The sequence below is a fragment of the Lutra lutra genome, chromosome 4 (genome assembly GCF_902655055.1).
Source record: "Lutra lutra chromosome 4, mLutLut1.2, whole genome shotgun sequence".
Classification (NCBI taxonomy): Eukaryota; Metazoa; Chordata; class Mammalia; order Carnivora; family Mustelidae; genus Lutra; species Lutra lutra.
The window spans coordinates 104,502,031-104,507,248 of NC_062281.1; the positions used below are offsets into that span (position 1 = coordinate 104,502,031).

At 40.9% G+C, this 5,218-nt stretch overlaps 1 pseudogene; it reads right to left on the reverse strand.

The window, feature by feature from the left end:
* Positions 1-254: 254 nt before the first annotated feature.
* LOC125098680 (cytochrome b5-like) lies at positions 255-897 on the reverse strand (annotated as a pseudogene).
* Positions 898-5,218: the final 4,321 nt, after the last annotated feature.

Consider the following 5,218-nt stretch of genomic DNA (forward strand, 5'->3'; position numbering starts at 1 on the left):
TAGAAGATTTTATTTTTTTATTTGACATACAGAGATCACAAGTAGGCAGAGAGGCAGGCAGAGAGAGAGAGAGGCAAGCAGGCTCCTGGCTGAGCAGAGAGCCCGATGCGGGGCTTGATCCCAGGACCCTAGGATCATGACATGAGCCAAAGGCAGAGGCTTTAACCCACTGAGCCACCCAGGTGCCCCCCCTCCTTTTTCTTTTTCAAATTTTAAAAGCCAGATACATTTTTAAGAGATTATGCCTACAATAAATAAATTATATAGTGATGGAACATTAAAAAAAAGTTGATGAACAAAAGGCACATTCTAAGAGTTCAGGAGTAGAAAGAACAGAAGAGCTCTTTTTGGTTTGGTTTGAAGTAGGAGAAAAGGGAAACAGGTGTGTTGAAATTATTTTTCAGGTGAAGGTTTCTGTCAGTTGAAGCATTAACATTGGCTTCTTTCTCCCTGCTCCAAAGCAGTTTTTTCTTTCATTGGCTTCTGAGATGTGTTTAGTCTTCCTTTGTGTAGAGGTGATACATCAGGGCTACCACCTGTACTGAGATGGCTGGGATCACCCAGCTGGTCCACCAGCTGGAATTAGAATCAACAGTAGTAATGACAGTTTCTGAAGGCTTAGTTATCTGCTCTGTCATCTGGATGAAGTTCCTGAGTGATTTATGTTTTGGACAATTCTCGACCATCTGTAGAGTGTCCCATATCCTCAAAATTTTCAGTCACATCCCCTCCAGTTTATTCCCTTGATACTTCTCCCCCACCAAGATGCTCCTCCAAAAATTTGGTCAAATTGTATACCTTGTGGTGCAGAATCAACCAGGAGCTCCTGCTGTGGTTGTGCTTCTGGATCTCTTGCAGGGTGTGGTACTTCATAGTCTGGTCTGACTGCTCGGCCATTTCAGAACATGGCAATCCTTAGGCCAGGGAGACACCAGCTGAGTCTGGAGGAGCAGAGCACACATCTCAGCTAGTGGGGCCCAGGACATTCCTGGGGTCTTGGCCTTGTGCCCTGCATCCATGTAATTTTTAATTTCTTCCTTGATTTCTTTGTTGGCCCATTCATTGTTTAGTAGCATATTGTTAAACCTCCATGTATTTATGTTCTTCCCAGATTTTTTCTTGTGGTTGATTTCTAGTTTCATAGTGCTGTGTTTGGAAAAGATGTAGGGTATGACTTTTTGAATTTTTTTAATTTGTTGAGCTTTGTTTTGGGCCTAATCTGTTTTGGAGAACGTTTCATGTGCACTTGAAAAGGATGTGTATTCTGTTTTAGGATGGAATGTTCTGAAAATATCTGTTAGATCCATCTGGTCCAATGTGTCATTCAAAGCCACTGTCTCTTTGTTGATTTTCTATTTGGATGACCTATCCATTGATGTAAGTGGGGTACTAAAGTCCCCTCTATTTTGTGCTTCATATACTTGGATGCACCCATGTTGGGTGTATAAATATGTACAGTTGTGGTATCTTCTTGTAGAATTGTTCTGCTTACTATTATATAATTTCCATCTTTGACCCTTGCTACAGTCTGTTTTAAGATCTATTTTGCCCAATATAAGTATTGCTATCAGCTTTCTTTTCACTTTCATTTGCATGATAAATATTTTTCCATCCCTTCTCTTTAAATCTGCATGTGTCTTTAAGTCTAAAAAGTATCTCTTGCATATAGATGAGTTTTGCTTTTTTAATCTACTCTGTTATCCTATGTCTTTTAATTGGAACATTTAGTCCATTTATGTTCAAAGTGATTATTGCTAGGTGAGAATTTATTGTCATTTTGTTATTTGTTTTATGATTGTTTTTGTAGTTCTTCTCTGTTCTTTTCTTCTCATGCTCTCTTCCCTCATGAATTGCTAGTTTTATTTAGTGATATACTTGGATTCCTTTTTCTTTATTTTTTGCTTATCTATTACTGGTTTTTGATTTGTGGTTACCTTTAGGTTTGCATATAATATCTTCTGCATATAGCAGTCTATATCCAGTTGATGGTTGCTTAAATTTGAATCCATTGTTTATTCTTCTCTCCCCCCCAATATTTTAGTTATACTTTACATCATATACATCATATACATATACTTTACATCATAAAGTCATACTTTACATCCTTTTATTTTGTGAATCTCTTGACTGATTTTTTTATAGCTATACTTAATTTTACTGCCTTTGTGCTTTCTATCTTTCTTACTCCTACTTATGGCCTTTCCTTTCCACTCAGAGTCCCCTTTAACATTTCTTGTAAGACTGGTTCAGTGGTGCTAAATTTCTTAACTTTTGTTTGCCTATGAAACTCTTTATCTCTCCTATTCTGAATGTTAGCTTTGCTGGAGAGAGTGTTCTTGGCTGCAGATTTTCCTCTTTTTCTTTTAAAGATTTTATGTATATATGTATGTATGTATTTAAGAGAGAGAGAGCATGAGTGGGAGAGGAGGAGTGAGCGGGACAGCAGACTCTGAGCATGGAGCCCAACACGGGGCTTGATTCCATGACCCCAAGATCACAACCTGAGCTAAAATCAAGATGTTCAACCCTGAGCCACCCAGGTACCCCTGCAGGGTTTTTCTCTCACTACTTTGAACATATCATTCCACTCTCTTCTGACCCATAGAATTTCTCCTGAAAAATCAGCTAGTAGCCTTATAGGGTTTCCTTTGTATTTAACTGATTTCTGGTCTCTTGCTCCTTCTGAAATTCTCTTTATCAGGGCACCTGATCCCAGGGTCCTGCCTGCCTCTCCACCTACTTGTGATCTCTGACTGTCAAATAATTAAATAAAATCTTTTTTTTATTAAAGATTTCATTTATTTATTTGACAGAGATCACAAGTAGGCGGAGAGGCAGGCAGAGAGAGAGAGGAAGGGAAGCAGGCTCCCCACTGAGCAGAGAGCCTGAAGCTGGGCTCAATCCCAGGACCCTGGGATCAGGACCTGAGCCGAATGCAGAGGCTTTAACCCACTGAGCCACCCAGGTGCCCCTTAAATAAAATCTTTTTAAAAATAAAATAAAATAAAATAAAATAAAATTCTCTTTATCACTTTTTGCTGTTTCAATTACTGTGTGTCTTAGTGTGGCCTTCTTGGATGATTTTGTTCAGGGCTTCTGCCTCCTGGATTTGGATTTCTGTTTCCTACCCCAGATTCAGGGTGTTTTCAGCTATTATTTCTTCAAGAAATATTTCTACCCCCTTTTCTCTCTCTTCTCCTTATGGTATCCCTATAATGTAAATGTCATAATGCTTTGTGGTGTTATTGAATTTTCTTAGTCTATTTCCATTTTTTTCTTTCTCCTGTTTAGCTTGATTGATTTCTATTACTTTGTCCTTCAAGTTGCTGATCTGTTCTTCTGCTTCCTCTAGTCTACCATTTTTCCATTTAGTGTAGTTTTAATTGAGTTCTTAATCTCTGATTTTTTTTTCTGTTTTCTACCTCTTTTTAATGGTCTCACTGATGTCCTACACTCTTTTCTCAAGTACAGTGAGTACTTTTGTGAACAATACTTTATATTCTCTATTAGGCATATTACTTATTTTATTTAATTTAGGACTCTTGGTGTGATTTTGTCCTGTTAATTCATTTGTGACATATTCCTCTGTCTCCTCATTTCATCTAACTCCCTGTGTCTGTATGTATTAGGAACATTAGCTACCTCTCCTGCTTTTGAAGGTAGTCACCTTATGAAGAAGAGGAGCTATAGTGCTCTGCAGTACAATGTCCCCTGTTTACCAGAACCTGGTGCTTCAGGGGTATCTCCTATGTGTATTGTGTGTGACTTGCTGTTGTGGCTGAGCCACTTTTTTCTTCAGTCCGCTCATCTGCAATAGTGCACTTTGCTTGTTGTGGGCAGGACTTGGTCCTTGTGTTGTCAGGGGCCAGTCTGGTGCCACCTTGGGCTTGTTTGAGTCATACCTGGTATTTGCCAGAGATGCAGTAGCACCAAATTCTAAGGTGCTTTCCCTGTGTTCCCCTAAGAAGCTATTTTTGGTGGGCAGGTCCTGCATTCAGACGAGATGTCTGCCCCCAGCCCACTGCTGGGTCCATAGTCAAACTGGTCCATAGTCAAACATAGTCCCATTCCCTGGGACAAGAGTCATTTTGGAGTGGTGCTGGCCCTGTTGGGCATGTAGCATCACTTCAGATGGGCTCAGGCCAAGAAAATATTGGAGGGGCAGGTCTGCAGGAAAAAGTGGGGGTAGGACACATGGTGTTAGCAGGGTCTGCAATAGTCTGCTGCAGAAGGGAACCTGCAGCTATCTGGGGAAACTCTTGCCCAGGCCTGGTTGGAGAGGGTACATTGCCAAGGCTCTTGGGTGCAGGGCTCACTGTTAGCAAGCTAGGTGGAGAGTGTTTGTGCTGCACTGTTTCCCACAAGTGTCCAGGTATCTAGGCTGGGGGGAAGAGGAGGGAAATGGTATCTGTCAGTTCTTACCCTTGGAGATGTCTCCCAAAGATTCCTGTCCCTCCAGCACATGCTCTGAGATTAGTAAATAAATCTTCTCCCAGTATACTTCAGGCACTTTTCAAACTGCTGCTTCTATGCTGTATCTCAGCAGGGCTATTTATTAAGCTGTCTTTTTATGGTGGGGACTCCACTCTTTTGGGTCTCCCAGAACCAAGCCTGCTGGTTTTTAAATTTCCAGGTGTTAAGCCCAACTGATTGTTAGGCCTCTCTGTTTTCACAGACAAATATTATGGGGGATTTATCTTCCCTGTGCAGATTCCCTGTATCTGGGGTGCCTTTTGTGGGGTCTGGTCCTTTCCCCTTTCTGTATCTAGCATGTTTGACTCTCCCATGGGCAGTCCCACATGTCTATTTGACTCCCGACCATGTCTCTGCGCTTCCTACCCTCTTTGATGCAGCTTCTTGCTCTATGTTTAGCTGTGGAAAGTCTGTTCTGCCAGTGTTTGGGTCATTTTCTGGTTTATTTACAGGGATGTGGTATTATCTAGTTGTATCTGTGGGAATAGGTGAGCTTAGGATCTTCCTACTCTGCCATCATTCCCAGAAGTCCTCTGACTACTTGATTTTAAAGAGTGTCTAAATCTAACACCTCAGAATATTAGCTTTCTGGATTCTCATCAGTGAGTACAATCTGGCAGAGTCTTCCACTCCACACCTCCCAAAAGGCCAGGTGGGAGAATAATATTTGAGGAGGTGTGTTTGAAGGATATTTGGTTGAGTTACTCTTCCAGTTATTTTAACTTTTGTTCTTGGAATGAGGTGA